We start from the raw sequence: 16,836 nt of genomic DNA on the forward strand, positions 1-16,836 counted from the left end.
ACCCGCAGCCCCCGCCCCGCCCCGCCCGGGGGCGCCGGCCGGGCCCGCCCTCGGGAAGCTCGGGTGGCGGGCTCCGCTCGCTCCGACCGCCTGTTCGAGGGTTGATCTGGAACGCTGCGCCCGGCCCGCTGTACTGCCTGCTGTCGCTTAGCTTTTCGTCCTCCAGACCAGGCAGTTCCCCCCTCCCCCTTCCCCGCCGGAGGCGTGGTCCTCTTGGCCCCACTCGGACACCCACACCAAAATAAGGGCCACCTCTTTCGGGGAGGACCCTCACAGCTGGGCACTGGCTGAAAATGCACTGGGACGAACGGCCCGGAAGAAGTGAGATTGGGGGTCAGGATCCGAGCGTGCGAGGCGGCGATGGGAGTGCAGTTAGGAATCCTGACTTCTGGGGTCTGTCTACACCCGGCTTCGGTGTTTTTGGAGGGCGGGAGTGTGGAGAGGAGAGTGTAGGCTGCTGAACCAGCAAGAGTCGGCGCACCTCGCTTTTGCAGAGGTCACTGCGCTGGGAAAGAATTCAACACGGACTTGAATTTCATCTAGCTCTAGCAAAGCTTGGATACGCAATGAGAACTGACTACAGTGGCAGTTTCTCAGGTTTGTGATCGAGACACAATTTAAAAGAACCTCAGAATTTTTGCAATGTATGCCCAGTACTTTTATATTTAAGCAATTTTTGCTACTTTATCCCAGTGCTGAGATTGACAGAACAACTATGAAGTCATTGTTTGCTTTCGCCTCTTATTTACAAGTGATAAAGTCACTTTGCTATCAGAGAGACCCCAAGTAACTTGGGCTCCACCTCTTACTAGCTGTGTAACTTCTAGCAAGTTACTTAACCTCTTTTGTGTCACAATTGTATCATCTATAAAAGGGAAGGATGTCACCCACTTAATGTTGTAAAGATTAGATGAAGGAATGTTGGTAAAATTCCTGGTGCACGATAATCTGTTTTGAGCACCTGTCTCCTGTGTGTCTGGTATCATTGTGGCTATTTGGTTTCTTCTGTCCACTTTGAACTTGGACCCTCCCTCCACCTCTCTGCCTCATTAACTCCATTACTCTAAAACGTACATAAATGCACTTGACTAAATGAAAACCTTATTATTTAATCTTACTTATTTTCTTCCAGTTTTTATTAAGACTTTGATATTTATTCTTGAATGGCCTTACTTTTTTTTTTATTACAAAGTCTCCCAGTTCCAAGTCACCCCAAGGTGAGATCCTGGGGGACAGGAATCCATATTGAGAGTTATCTGCCATCTCCCACAGGGCCCTACCTGAGGGAGAAGGGTGTAATTTATCATTAATGAAGTAAAAAGAGGGAAGACTTCTAGAAGGGCCGATAGCTGCAGGGCTCTTCCCAGTACTAGGACCGTCAGTGGATCACCCCCTTACTCCAGACTTAATCCTCCTTCCTCTACCCAGCCAGCATCCGACTAGCCAAAACTCTTTCCCTTCTTTTTGGTTCTCCAGCACAAAGCCTGCCTCCCACGCGGGATCTAGAGATTGACCCCAACCCTAGAAAGTTCCATACCCTTGGCGAATGCCTCCCTGGCAAAGTTAGATGCCCAACCTCTCCTGAGTTTGTCCTCATGAGCTTTGCTCCTTGTTTGCTCCCTAACTCCTTCAACAGAGTGGACACCCCAGTCTTTACCAGTTCTGTAGGTCTTGGGGGTTGGGGCTGGGTCCCCCTAAGGCCCAAGTTAGACGCCACTTTCTCTGGGAACCTTTTATGTAGTGGTCAGGCCTGTGCATTGCATTTCATACTGATTGTGTTTAATCCTGGCCAAGTCACTTAGTACTAGCTTGTGACTCCAAGCAAATTGTGTCAACTGTCAGTTCTTTGTAAAACAGGAATAATAGTCATTGTGATAGCAGTTTGCAGTACTCAGCTATTTTTTTTTTAGCTTTTTTCTTTGATGTTTTTTATTTATTTTTGAGAGACAGAGACAGCGTGAGCAGGGGAGGGTCAGAGAGAGAGGGAGACACAGAATCCGAAGCAGGCTCCAGGCTCTGAGCTAGCTGTCAGCACAGAGCCCAACGCAGGGCTCGAACCCACGAACCGTGAGATCATGACCTGAGCCAAAGCTGGACGCCCAACTGACTGAGCCATCCAGGCGCTCCTTAGCTTTTTTTTAATAACGCTTTTTATTTATTTTTGAGAGACAGAGCACAAGTGGGGAAGGGGCAGAGAAAGAGGGAGACACAGAATCCAAAGCAGGCTCCAGGCTCTGAGCTGTCAGCACAGAGCCCAGAGGGGGGCTTGAACCCTCAAACCATGAAATGGTGACCTGAGCCGTAGTCAGATGCTCCATTGACTGAGCCGCCCAGGCGCCCCAGTACGCAGCTGTTTTTAAGTTCTGAAATGTTGGTGTTCTGTTGGTGTGATATTGTTCACTTATGTAAAATAATCTGAGTGTGAGTAATTTTTAGGTTGAGATTAAGGTCAGTGATTTAAATAGTCAATTTCTGTGAAAAGGCGTACTGATAACTCAACAAATCTGTACAGTCCGCTCCTGTGTGATCTCAGCGAGCATCTGTGTTGAGGAGTCGCAAAGCTTCTGTTAACCAGCGTGTTACTCTAGGTCAGAGACTTTCCGTACAAGTGAGTATGAGGATGAGAAAAATTGAAATTGACTCTTGCAATTCTCCCGTCTATACATGATGAAAATAAAGAAGAAAAGGAAGTACTGAATATGCTTTTTTTGTAAGCAGAACTGAAGCTCACTAGCACTAAAAACGTGCACTTTCCCTCTCTCTGTACCCTTTCCCCGCTCACGAGCTGTGCTCTCTCTCTCTCTCTCTCGAATAAATAACATTAAAAAAAATTAAAGGAGCAGCTGGGTGGCTCAGTCTGACTTTCAGCTCAGGTCGTGATCTCACCGTTCGGAGAGTTCGAGCCCCACATCAGGGTCTGTGCTGACTGCTCAGAGCCTGGAGCCTCCTTCAGATTCTGTTTCTCTCTCTCTCTCCCCTGCCTGTGCTCTCTCTCTCACAAATAAATAAACATTAAAAAAAGGGGGGAGGCAGAGCACCTCGGTGGCTCAGTCAGTTAAGCATCTGACTTCTGCTCAGGTGATGATCTCGTGGTCCATGAGTTTGAGCCCCACATCGGGCTCTGTACTGACAGCTCAGAGCCTGGAACCTGCTTTGGATTCTGCGTCTCCCTATCTCTCTGCCCCTCTCCCCTGTTCATGCTCTGTCTCTCTGTCTCTCAAAATTAAATAAATGTTAAAGAATTAGAAAAAAAAAAAAGAGGGGAGAAGGAACACCTGGATGGCATGGTCGGTTGATTGTCTGACTTTGGCTCAGGTCATGATCTCGAGGCTCATGAGTTCAAGCCTCTCGTCGGGCTCTGTGCTGACAGCTGAGAGCCCGGAGCCTGCTACAGATTCTGTGTCTCCCTCTCTGCCCCTCCCCCTCTGCACTCTGTGCTCGGTCTCTCTCTCTCTCTCAAATAAACAAACATTAAAAAAAATGTACAACATAAAAAATAAAATGTGTAGACTTTGCAAAATATCTCAAAAAAACTTTAAAAAGATCTCAAACATATTATTTTTAAATTTTTTAATGTTTTATTTATTTTTGATACAGAGAGAGACAGAGCATAAGAGGGAGAGGGGCAGAGAGAGAAGGAGATACAGAATCGAAAGCAGGCTCCAGGCTCTGAGCTAGCCGTCAGCACAGAGCCTGACGCAGGGCTCGAACCCACAAACGTGAGATCTGACCTGAGCCAAAGCCAGAGGCTCAACCGACTGAGCCACCCAGGCGCCCCAAGATCTCAAATATATTAGGGAAGAGGTGGGAATGTTTGGCTAAGAAGGATGCTTCACCTCTGTCTCCTTTGGTCTAGTCTCCATGGAGCAGTCATGCTGTTTTCTTCAAAAAAGCAAAATCAAGGCATGCCACAGTCTCTGCTGGGACCCTCCTACCCTCCAGTAGGAACCAGAGCCTTTTACTGTGGTCTGCTCACCTTCCACCCCTCCCGCCCCTCCCGTGGCTCTCGGCCCAGTCCCCTGGCTTCTTTGCTCTGCGTGTCTGATGCCCCAGCCTCCGAGCCTTTGCACCTGCTGCCCACTGATGCCCACGTGGCACCCACCTTCGCTTCCTTTAGGCTTCTGCTCCGAGAAGCCCTCCCTAACAGCTCTATCTGAAATAGCAGCAACCCCCAGTTTTCCCTCCGCCCCCCCCCCTTTGTCCCTCTGGTTCTTCTCTCTCCTGAGGTATTATCTGTTATTTTATTTAAGGTCTGCCTGTCCTGAGATCAGAGAGTTTGTTTTGCTTGCTAAAGTCTTTTTTTTTTTTTTTTAAGTTTATTTATTTTGAGAGATTCAGCACAAGTGGGGAAGGGGCAGAGAGAGGGGGAGAGAGAATTCCAAGCAGGCTTCATACTGACCACAGAGCCTGACTCGGAGCTCCGGAGCTCCTTCTCACGACTTCAAGATCATGACCTGAGTGGAAATCAAGAGTTGGACACTCAACTGAGCCACCAAGGTGCCCCTTAAGGCTATAAATTTTGGCCGAAGTAGTCCTATAGCCACTTCCTCCCAGTTTTAAAGTAGGGTGTTTTCATTTCTTCTTTGACTAGTCAGTACTTAGAAGGGTATTTTCAAGTTTTGAATGCATGAGGATTTGCTTAGGTTTTTCTCTTGCTGACTTCTCACTGTGTTGTATTGTGGTTAAAGAATATGCTGGGCACAATAGTATTTTTTTGGTATTAAGGCTTGTTTGTGACTTCGCATGTGGTCATTTTTTGAAAACAGTTCATGTGTATTCTCTAATTTCTCATATGGAGTTTTATGAGGGTAGTTTATTTTTATTCTTTTTAGATTTTTTATTTTTCTAATAATCTGTACACCCAACATGGGGCTCGAACCCACAACCCCAAGATCAAGAGTCACACACTCTTCTGACAGAGCGAGCCGGGTGCCCCTGTGAGGGTGGTTTAAATCTTGTATGTCCACACTAATTTTTGCCTGCTTGATCTAGTTCTCAACTGGTGGGAGAGGTTTTTTTTGTTTTTTGTTTTTTGGGGTTTTTTTTTTTTGAGAGACAGAGAGAGACAGCGCCAGCAGTGGAGGGTCACAGAGAGAGGGAGGTACACAATCTGAAGGAGGCTCCAGGCTCTGAGCTAGCTGTCAGCACAGAGCCCGAAGCGGGGCTCAAACCCACGAATTGTGAGATCATGACCTGAGCCGAAGCCAGACACTTAACTGACTGAGCCACCCAGGTGCCCCAGAAGAGGTATTTTAATATCTTTCACCATGATTGTGGATTTGTCAGTGTGATTTTATAATTCTGTAAATGTTTGCATTTTGTATTTGGAGACTGTTGTTATGTGCCTACAGGTTTAAATTCTTTTATCTTGGTCAGCCTATCCTTTTGAACATTATGTAGTAAGCCTCTTTATTCCTACTACTGTTTTGTACTGTTTTTGCCTTAAAGTCTGCTTGAATAGGGCCATACTAATGTGTGGGACACACGTGCATACCAGTTTTCTTTTGCCTCATGGTTTTATTCATTTATATTTTATTTGAGAGAGAGGGAAAGAGTGAGAGAGAGAAACTGAGCAAGGGAGAGGGGCAAAGGGAGAGAAGAATCTTAAGCAGGCTCCATGCTCAGTGTGGAGCCCCGACACAAGGCTCAATCCCATGACCCTGGGATCATGATCTGAGTCGAAATCAAGAGATAGATGCTTACCAGACTAAGCCACCCACACGTCTTGCCTCACATGTTTTTCCATTGTCTTCTTCCATTTAGCCTTTCTGAATCTTTATGTTTTTAGGTGAGCCTCTTGTAAATAGCATCTGGTTAAATATTATTAATAACATATAATCATATAATCTTTTACTTGGCAAGTTAGTCTATTTTCACATATTGTGACTACTGACCTATTTGAATTATTTGTGTCATCATATGAAATTGGTCAGTATCTTTTATTCTTTCCCCCAACCTTTCTTATAATAATAATCCTATTTCAAATATTTTAGATGTTGTCCATTTATGATTCAATGAAGCTGAAAATTAATCCCAAACAAAATGAGGACCTTGAAATCCTTCTTGTTTTTTTATGTTTTAAGTTAGCTCTGTGCCCAATGTGGGGCCCGAACTCACAACCCCGAGATCAAGAGTCACATGCTCTACTGCCTGAAGCAGCTGGGTGCCCCTTTGCCATCAGTCTTATTATGGTCAGATAATCAGTATTTTTCCCCAGTGGTAGGTTTTTTTTTATTTTTTTAGAGACAGAGAGAGGCAGCTCGAGCAGGGGAGGGTCAGAGAGAGGGGGGGACACAGAATGTGAAGCAGGCTCCAGGCTCTGAGCTGTCAGCACAGAGCCCGATGCAGGGCTCGAACCCACGAACCGTGAGATCATGACCTGAGCCGAAGCCAGTTGCTTAACTGACTGGGCCACCCTGGCGCCCCCGCCCCTCCCCTAGTTTTAAACTCTTTTTTTTTCCTTTTTGCTTTTGTTATGGATGTTCACCATGATGTTTTCTAAATGAAGACTTAATCTTTCTAAGCACAGGTTTTACAAGTTTTACTTGATTCGTCTCCACACCAGCCTCCCCGCCATGATGTCTCATTCTTTAGAGTTCTGATTCCTAACATTTCCCCTTGTAGTCATTTGTTAAATCATTTTAATTGAATTACAGCATACATCGGGGAAGTGTACAAATCATAGGTGCACACCTCCCTAAATTTCCAAAAGTGAACCAAGCCTCGGAACTAGCACTAGGGTCAGAACTCAGAACATTCTAGAATCCTGGGAAGTCTTCCTCATGCTCATTCCCAGTCTCTTTTTCCCTCCAAAGGCCAACACCTTTTACATTCATTATTTTAAAAAGTTTTATTTGTTTAGGGGCGCCTGGGTGGCTCAGTCGGTTAAGCCTCCGGCTTCGGCTCAGGTCAGATCTCACGTTCGTGGGTTCAAGCGCCACGTCAGGCTCTGTGCTGACAGCTAGCTCAGAGCCTGGAGCCTGCTTCCAATTCTGTGTCTCCTTCTCTCTTTGCCCCTCCTCCTCTCATGCTCTGTCTCTCTCTGTATCAAAAATAAATAAAACATTAAAAAAAAGTTTTATTTATTTAATCTACACACCCAATGTGGGGCTCAAACTCATGACCCTGAGGTCAAGAGTTGCATGCTCTTCTGACAGCCACAGGGCACCCCTCTATTCATTTTTAAGACTCATTTGCTGTCTCTCAGATCATTGTGTATTATGGAGATCTTGGGCCTCTCATCTTCTGTTTGTTGTGCCCTCTGAGTTTCAATCCTAGTGAATTGTCTCCCCCGGGATTTTGACATTTCTCAGTGTGAGCTCATCCTTAGAGTGGCTGGTTCTTAATGATCCTTTCCTCCAATAAAATCCATTGCAGCCTGGCTAAACTGGAGTATGGCTTCAGAGATTTTTCCCTTTGCTTATGCCCCAGGAGTATCACCAGACCAGGCTCAGTCTTTACTTTGGCACTTGGCTTGAGAGTTTCTGGTCCTTCCCAGCCCAGTAAACCACGTGATGCTGGGCTGGGCATTTGGGACTCTGGCTGAAACAGACAAGCCTTCTTGTCACCCACCTCCCAGTAGATGGGCCCGTTTCCCCAAGTTCTCCCTTTCACTTTTCAGAGTTCTCAGGTCCGACTCTGGCCCTGGGTGTGCCCCAAGGCTGACTCACGTCCCCACAAGGGTATAAGCCCCCGCTGCTCACCCCTTCAACACCCAGGGACAGAAGCCTGGTGAGCTCATTAGCTGTCATCTGCGGGGGACAGTGCCCTCTTGTTTCTGGCATCTGAGGATGTCTCTTTCTTTTGTGTGAACTCAGCTGTGCATTTGAGACCATTTCTGTTCTGTGTCATTGACCATTTTAAGGTGTTTGTGAGGAGAAAAATTTCAGGTTATTATAGTATGCAAAACCACGAACACCTGAAGAGGTCTGTGACTGCTGAGCACTGGAAAGGAAGCTGATGTGGCTGTGGAACAGATTTTTAATTTTCATTTAATTTTATGTTTTTCTTTTTTAATTTTTAAAAAAAGTTTACATCCAAGTTAGCGTATAGTGCAATAATGATTTCAGAGTAGAATCCAGTGATTCATCGCCTACATGTAACACCCAGTGCTCATCTCACCAAGCGTCCTCCTAAGGCGTGTTGCTCAGTTAGCCCATCCCCCCACCCACAGCCCCTCCAGCGACCCTCAGTTTGTTCTCTATATTTAAGAGTCTTTTAGGTTTTGTCCCCCTCCCTGTTTTTATGTTATTTTTGTTTTCCTTCCCTTATGTTCATCTGTTTTGTATCTTAAATCCCACATATGCGTGAAGTCATAGGATATTTGTCTTTATCTGACTAATTTCACTTAGCACACATAATGCACTCTAGTTCCATCCACGTTGTTGCAAATGGCAAGATTTCATTCTTTTTGATTGCCGAGTAATACTCCATTGTATATCTGTACCACCTCTTTATCCATTCGTCCGTTGATGGATTTCTGGGCTCTTTCCATACTTTGACTATAGTCGATGGTGCTGCCATAAATGTTGGGGTGTATGTGCCCCTTCAAATTAGCACACCTGTGTCCCTTGGGTAAACCTAGTAGTGCAATTGCTGGGTCATAGGGTAGTTCTGTTTTTAACTTTTTGAGGAACCTCCGTACTGCTTTCCGGAATGGTGCACCAGTTTGCATTCCCACCAGCTGTGCAAAAGAGATCCTCTTTTTCCTCATCCTCGCCAACATCTGTTGTTGCCTGAGTTGTTAATGTTAGCCATTCTGACTGCTGTGATTTGTGTGAGGTGGTTTAATATCTTTTATTATGTTGTTTATGTATTTATTTTGAGAGAGAGAGAGAGTGTGTGTGGAAAAGGCCATAGAGAGAAGGGGAGAGAGAATCCTAAGTGGGCTCCATGCTGTCAGCGCAGAGCCCAGCTTGGGGCTTGATGTCATGAACTGTGAGTTCATGACCTGAGCTGAAACCGTGAGTCAGATGCTCAACTGACTGAGCCACCCAGGGGCCCCTAATTTTCATTTAGCTTTAGTTAATTGACACCGGAATTTAAATAGCCACAGGTAGCTTGGAGCTCTTGAATTGGACAGTTTGGCCTTAGAAAGGAAGGAGGAGCTCACCAAGACCCCACGAGCTTGGCAGACTCAAGTCAGACTCATCCCAGGGTGTGGAGCACAGACATTCCACAGCCCTGGTCCACGGCCTTGAGCACCTTGATGAGGTCAAGTGGGAGGCCTGTGGGTTGGCCTAGATTCCACTCTGTGGATTTGGACCCACAAGTGCTGGATGAATGGGCCAGTCTGCCGAGAGGACCTAGGGGGTGCCCCAGAGTTCTGTATTAGGCCCCACCTGTTTGCCTGTGGAGGGTGTGGCTCAGAGTTGAGAAGGATCAGGAACACCTAGAGCAAGAGTCATGACCAGGACCCCTGTGGCTTCTTCTGCCCCTTAAAGCTCTGGCTTGCTTTCTTCATCCCCGCCCCCTATCCTGTACTCAGGCCTTTCCTGACCCTCAGACTCTCCCTGAAGGGCCCTCCATTACAGCCTCACACACCTCGTGATTCCCCCTACATGTCGTGTTCCCCAAGCCTGTGTGCCTGTGCCCGTGCCATACCCCCTCTTCCTAGCCAGCCCTCTGTTACCCCCACCGCTTTCCCAACGGCCTCTCCTTCAAGACCAATCTCTGATGTCATCTCCCCTAAAAAGCCTGGCTTCTCTACTCCCCTTTCTTGACGTGCCTACTCTTCTGATATGAAAGTGTACATACACACGTGCCCGTGTTCACCTGTGTAAGACATTAATGAAAGTAAATGTTACGTTCACCATCGGACAAGAATCAAAATTCATCCATGAGTCTACAGGGAAGTTGGTCTCCCCCAAGCCCTGGATTCCAGGCCACCAAATTCCCCTTCCCCAGGGCAACGGCTGTCCTTCAACACTGGGAACACCTTTCATCAAGAGCCTAGAGATTTCTGTTTGACCTGCCAAACAGCGAGTGCCTGGAGGGCAGGGCTAATCTCGCCCTTTCTCTGCAGGCTCTCTGGGCACAGGAAGGGTGTGATGCTGAGACCAACTACAGCCATCTGAGGACCAGGCTCCTGGGTAGTAAGAGGGAGTATAATGGAGCCTTAGTGGGAGTCTGTGAACCTCTGGCAGAATTCCAGACCACCACGGTGCTACGGTGAAACTCCCCCTGCTAGCTTCCCAAGGACACCAGGCTGGAGGGAGAGCTCGTTCCTGGGACTGCTTCAGATTCTGGGTCTCCCTCTCTCTCTGACCCTCCCCTGCCTGTGCTCCGTCTCTCTCTCTCTCTCTCTCTCTCTCTCTCTCTCTCTCTCTCTCAAAAATAAACAAATTAAAATGTTTTTATTTAGGGGCACCTGGGTGGCTCAGTCGGTTAAGCCTCCGACTTCGGCTCAGGTCAGATCTCACATTCGTGGGTTCAAGCCCCGCGTCAGGCTCTGTGCTGACAGCTAGCTCGGAGCCTGGAGCCTGCTTCCGGTTCTGTGTCTCCTCTCTCTGCCCCACCTCCTCTCGTGATGTCTCTCTTTGTATTAAGAATAAATAAAACATTAAAAAATTAAAAATAAATAAATAAATATTTGCTTATAATTAAAAAAAAAGTTTTTATTTAGTCTTGGGAGAGAGAACACAGGCAGGGGAGGGTGAGAGAGAGGGAGAGATAGAGAATCTCAAGCAGGCTCCCTGCCGTCCGCGCAGAGCCTGATGCGGGGCTCAAACTCACAAACGGTGCGATCTCTGAGCCAAAATCAAGAGTCGGACGCTTCACCAACTGAGCCACCCAGGTAGCTCTCTGCATTTGTTTTTCTAGCAAAGAACTGAGACCAAAGGGAAGAGAGGGTTTGAAGGGTGTTCAGGGGCCAGGGTGAGGGGTGAGAGTCCATTCCAGGAAGAGACCCTCCATACCCACTTCCGGTTTGTCTTTCTTGCGCTGGAATCCTGCTCTCACAGCTTAAGCCTTGGGTAGAAGGCTTAGGGAGGTCCACATTTGCGGGGGGGATGAAGAGGATCAGAAAGCTGGAAAAAATAGGGAGAGGGACAAGATTATCTGAAGGAGCAAGTCACACAAGTGGTGACAGGCCCCTTGAGATGGAACCCCTCCTTGAGGCTTGATTATTGCTAATTGGAGCCCCTCCCTGGGAGACCTCAGGGGCATTTGGTGGGGGAGACACTGAACTTCCTGAGTCCCCAAGGCACAGTATCTGGATGGGAACTATGACTTTTATGGGGTCATAAAATCCAGGGAATTTGGCAACCCTGGGGCCAAAGGTATCACTACACTTGGTGGGAGGTAGATTGGAGGTCACAGTAGGCTGCTGCCTACCTGACCAGCCCCTGTCCCAGACTGTCCCGGACACTCTCAAGTCCTTGTTCACCTCTGTGCCTTTGCCTATACCCTTCCCTTGTCCCAGAATGCCCCTCCCTCTTGGTCCCCAGTGCTCCCACATGCCCACCTACTCCTTTTCTATGCTCACTGTGAATGCCGCCTCCTCCAGGGGGCCTCTCACAGCACTGATTTCCTCAGCACAGTCTATTGTCATGTCTGTCATGGTCGTCCAGTCCAAGGACCACATGCAGTTCCCTTCTATCCACCTGCCCTAGTGCAGGCAAATGGGTATGCAGCTCATGCTTGCTGAATACATGGATTTCTTTTTTAAAAGCTAGTAGCATTACTTCGAGGTAAGTGAGATTGACTTTAAACTATGCTGATGTGGGGGCGCCTGGGTGGCTCAGTCACTTGGACATCCAACTTCTGTTCAGGTCATGATCTCACGGCTTGTGAATCAGAGCCCGTATTGGGCTCTGTGCTGACAGCTCAGAGCCTGGAACCTGCTTTGGATTCTGTGTCTCCCTCTCTCTCTGACCCTCCCCAGCTCATGCTCTATCTCTCCTTAAAAAATAAACATTAAAACAAATTAAAAAAACATTTTTAATGTCTTACTTATTTTTGAAAAAAATTTTTTTTAATGTTTCATTTATTTTTGATACAAAGAGAGACAGAGCATGAGAGGGGGAGGGGCAGAAAGAGAAGGAGACACGGAACCGGAAGCAGGCTCCAGGCTCTGAGCTAGCTGTCAGCACAGAGCCTGACATGGGGCTCGAACCCACGAATGTGAGATCTGACCTGAGCTGAAGTCGGAGGCTTAACCGACTGAGCCACCCAGGCGCCCCGGGTTATTTATTTTTGAGAGAGAGAGAAACAGCATGAGCAGGGGAGGGTCAGAGAGAGAGGGAGACAGAATCTGAAGGAGGCTCCAGGCTCTGAGCTAGCTGTCAGCACAGAGGCTGATGCGGGGCTCGAACCCACAAACTGCAAGATCGTGACCTGAGCTGAAGCCTGACGCTCAACCAAGTGAGCCACCCAGGCGCCCCTAAAACAAATTTTTAAAAATAAAAATAAAAATAGACTGTGCTGATGTGGAATTTGTACTCGCCTGTGAAAGTTGTTCTGAGATGCAGTGAGCTCTGCATCCCTGAAAGCAAAAGTTACCCATCTTTTTTTTTTTAATGTTTATTTATTCTTGAAAGAGAGACAGAGCACGAGTGGGAGAAGGTCAGAGAAAACAGAATCCGAAGCAGCTCCAGGCTCTGAGCTGTCAGCACCGAGCCTGACGCGGGGCTCAAACCCACGAATCGTGAGATCATGGCCTGAGCCGAAGTCGGATGCTCAACCGACTGAGCCACCCGGGTGCCCCAAAGTCACCCATTTTTAGGGTAATGTAACAGATACCCACCGATGTTACCCCATCGGAGTCACAATTCCTCGTGCCCTCTCCTATTTACCACCGTTAAGTGAGAAAGGACACAGCATCTAGGCCTGGACAAGCATGGCACCCAGACTCCTGGGGACAGTGATCCATCTAGGTGGCATTCACGTGACCCGGCAGGCCAATCAGTAGCCTTCCTCACCATCGATGCCCATATGCAGGGAGGCAAAGCCTCCCTTCCTGGGGTTGCTAAGCTAGAACTGCCTTGTGAGCCACTGGATTTGATGTTTGTTTTGCTTTGTGTTTTCTTTTTTTTTTTAATGTTTTATTTATTTTTGATACAGAGAGAGACAGAGCATGAGAGGGGGAGGAGCAGAGAGGGGAGACACAGAACTGGAAGCAGGCTTCAGGCTCTGAGCTAGCTGTCAGCACAGAGCCTGACGCGGGGCTCGAACCCACGAATGTGAAATCTGACCTGAGCCGAAGTCGGAGGCTTAACTGACTGAGCCACCCAGGCGCCCCTGCTTTGTGTTTTCTTAAGCCAGGTTGAGTTGGTTTCCATTGTTAGAAACCACAAAAGTTTGACTAAATAAGGGCCAGATCAAGGAAAGTGCATGCTTCTGACTGGTCTGGGAGGCGTATCAGCTCTGAGCACTGTAGTTTTAGAGGTAGAGAAATAAAATGCCACCCATTCCCAGTATGCTGAGAGGTCTGATCACATTCTGTATGTAAAACGAAGAAGTCCTGGGGAGTTTTAGCCAGAAGGGAACACTCCTGAGGCTGCAGAGAGGCTTGCTGGGAGGACTGGACTTGGGCAATAGCTGAAAGGTACAAGACAGGGGTGACTGGATAGTGACAAAAGCTTGTCTGAAAAATGGAGGCACTGCCACGTGAGGTAGTGAGATCCCCACCACTGGAGGTATTCCAACAGAGGAAAGGAATCAAGGGCACTGATGAGGCAGTTCTTGCCTTGGTCAAACAACAGTCCACAATAGGGAAGTTCTGCTCATCCCAGCTGGGGGAAAACGTGGACACTTTTTTTCCTTTTTTTTTTTTCTAATCACTGAATGACAGGGGAGTGCAGTTGACATTTAGAGCTTTTATTTAAAGTTTATTTATTTTGAGAGAGAGAGAAAGAGAGAGAGCATAAACAGGGGAGGGCCAGAGAGAATCCCAAGCAGGCTCTGCGTTGCCAGCATGGAGCCTGATATAGGACTCGAACTCAGGAGCCATAAGATCATGACCTGAGCCAAAACCAAGAAGTCAGATGCTTAACTGACTGAGCCACCCAGGCGCCCATAGTGAATCTGATTCTTTGGACCAGCTCAAATACTAAGCATGCCTCTATTGAGAACCTTTGGGAGAAAGGATTAAATTAGCAGAGTCATTTTAAATTGTATTTTAGTGACGTAATAAGTCTCCTGCAGAACCTTAAGACACAATAATTCTGCCTCTAGTATTATTTTTTTATGTTTGTTTATTTTTGAGTGAAAGAAAGAGAGAGAGAGAGTGCAAGGGAGGGACAGAGAGGGAGAGAGAGGGAGAGAGAGAATCCTAAGTAGGTTCTGCACTGTCAGCACAGAGCCCAACGTGGGGCTCAGACTCACAAATTATGAGATCATGACCTGAGCCAGAATCAAGAGTTGGATGCTGAACCGACTGAGCCACCCAGGTGCCTGAGCCTCTAGTATTTGCCTTTAGCAATTTCAGTGTCTCTAAATTAGGGCTCATCCACACATTGGTGTACTCTGCAGCCCTAAAATCGAATGGGGTTCCTCTCTGAGCTAAGATTTATCAGAGATGCTTAGCAGACTTTTGTGCATCAAAAGACGTGTGCAAAGTTCTTCCTTGACTTATCATGGGGTTACGTCCTAATCAACCCATCGTACATTTTCCGCTTAGAGTGGAAAATGCATGTAATATACCTAACCCACCGAACAGCTTAGCCTCACCGACTTTCAACATGCTCAGAATGCTTACATTAGCCCATATTCGGACAAATCCTCTAAGGCAAAGACTGTTTTATAATAACACATTGACCCACGTGATGTCCTGAATGCTGTACAGACCGTGAGAAGCAGAGTGCCTCTCCGGGCACTGGGGGGTTGTCTCTACATCGGTCATTGACCCTCCTGATTGCATGGCTGATGGGAAGTTGCCGCCACGAGAGGGGACCATCCTGCATGTCGCCTGGCCGGGAAAAGATCCAAATTCTAAATTCCAAGTACCGTGTCTACTGAATGCACACTGCTCTCACACCATCATAAAATTGAAAAATCCCAAGTCAGGCCTGTCTGTAGAACATTCAAGGCAGCACTCTTAGTTAAAATCAAGCCTTGGGACCCGGCCAGATGCCCTTCCACAGTAGAATGGATGAGTAAATGGTTCAGTGGAGTAGCTCACAGAAGAGAAGGTGAATCCGTTACAACCGAACAACATGGATGAATTTCACAGACATAATGGAGGGGGAAGAAACCAGACACAGAAGAGGAAACACCTGAGCCCTGTCTCCATGAAGTCTAAAAGCAGGCAAAACTGTAGTGTTAGAGGTCAGGATGATCATCAAGTGGAGGGCAGCACAGGCTTTTCCCTTACGATATGAGCACTTTCATGTAAGTATATTTCGCTTACAAAGCGGTTGCAAAAAAGGGATGAGAAACCGTCTCATCTATGGGAATGAGGTCATGTCCGAGATTATGGGATGGAAAGAAGCAGGGAACAAGGAGCGTGCGTCCATGGAAAAGTGTGTGCCGGGGGACACCTGGGCAGCTCAGTCACTTAAGCGTCTCTTAGCTCAGGTCACAATCTCAAGGTTGGTGGGTTTGAGCCCTGCATTGGGCTCTGCGCTGACAGAGTGGAGCCTGCTTGGGATTCTCCCTCTCTCTTTCTGCCCCTGCCCTGGTCTCTACACTAACAAACAAACGAACTAACTAATTAACTAACTAAAACTAACTAACTAAAAAAATTAAAAAAAAAATAAAGTCAGAGTAAAAAGGATTGGTGGCAGCCATGTTTCAGAGCAACAGAGACTAAAAAGACCCACCAGGTAAAGTAGCCCCAGGGTACTTGGTTCCTGGTGTGGCCAACACAACACAACACGACACGACACAGCACAACACAACAGCCATAAAGTACTTTTCTGACATGATTGAGGAACCTTAACTGTGAATGAGATACTAGATCATACCGGGAGGGATTGTTCATTTTCTTGAGTCCGAGAATGGGACTGTGGTTGTGGAGAGGACACGGTTTTAGGTGATGCATGTCGAAGTATTTAGTGTGTTCAGGAAGCGAAATGTTACCATGTTTGGGAATTAATTTCGAAAGGTTCAGCAAAACCAGCCAACCAGCCCTATACACACGCAGGCACATGTTAACAGCCATGGATGGTGGGCATCAGGGGCTCAGGGACCCAGTATTTCAACTTTTCTTAATATTTGAAGTTTATCGTAATAAAACGTTTGGGGGAAATCTCAAAGATGGCCCATTTGGGACAGAGTTTTATACTCCTTGGACTCACTTTGTATACAGTCATTTGTAAACTAAGGAGAACCAAAAGCCCAGTTGAAACACAGAAAGGCCCCATGAAAGCAGGGTGTGCTTGGGCTTTCTGGGGTCTGTGAAGGTTTACAGAAGCCCTGGGGTGAGGCTGGAGAGGCGGCTTGGGTGGCACAAGGAAGGGCCTTGAGTGCCAGGTGAAGGTAACTGATTCTGCCTGGGGCTTGAACAAGCCACCAAATGGCACGGACAGTGCTGGCATCTCACCTGGGAGCAGTGAGGGTGGTGATGGACTGGAAAGAGGAGCCTTAGTGTCAAGTGCCTTGAGGGGCAGGGCAGCCTGGTTGGGGGTCTCTGATCATCAGGGGAGATGGAGTCGTTCAGAAGGGACGGGTGAGGGGCACAGGTAAACAGTTGCCACCTGGAAATGGCTGATATTCTTCCCTCCAACAGAGCAAGATACACGTGGGTCCAGGGAACTTCTCAAGAGCATCCAGGAGCGCCTGGGGGGCTCAGTCGGTGGGACATCCAATCTTGATTTAGACTCAGGTCATGGTCTCACAGTTCATGAGATTGAGCTCTGTGCTGGGCTCTGTGCTGACAGTTCAGAGCCTGGAGCC

At 47.4% G+C, this 16,836-nt stretch overlaps 1 long non-coding RNA gene across 1 annotated transcript in view; it reads left to right on the top strand.

Annotated features, from left to right (window-relative positions):
* The first annotated feature begins 30 nt into the window (after window positions 1–30).
* The window catches only part of LOC115300020, a 30,788-nt gene continuing 13,982 nt past the window's right edge, over window positions 31–16,836 (top strand). Inside the window, exon 1 of the long non-coding RNA XR_003912466.1 lies at window positions 31–597. This is a non-coding gene — a long non-coding RNA (uncharacterized LOC115300020). The remainder of the gene's footprint in view (window positions 598–16,836) is intronic.

Source organism: Suricata suricatta, chromosome 8 (genome assembly GCF_006229205.1).
Source record: "Suricata suricatta isolate VVHF042 chromosome 8, meerkat_22Aug2017_6uvM2_HiC, whole genome shotgun sequence".
Taxonomy (NCBI): Eukaryota; Metazoa; Chordata; class Mammalia; order Carnivora; family Herpestidae; genus Suricata; species Suricata suricatta.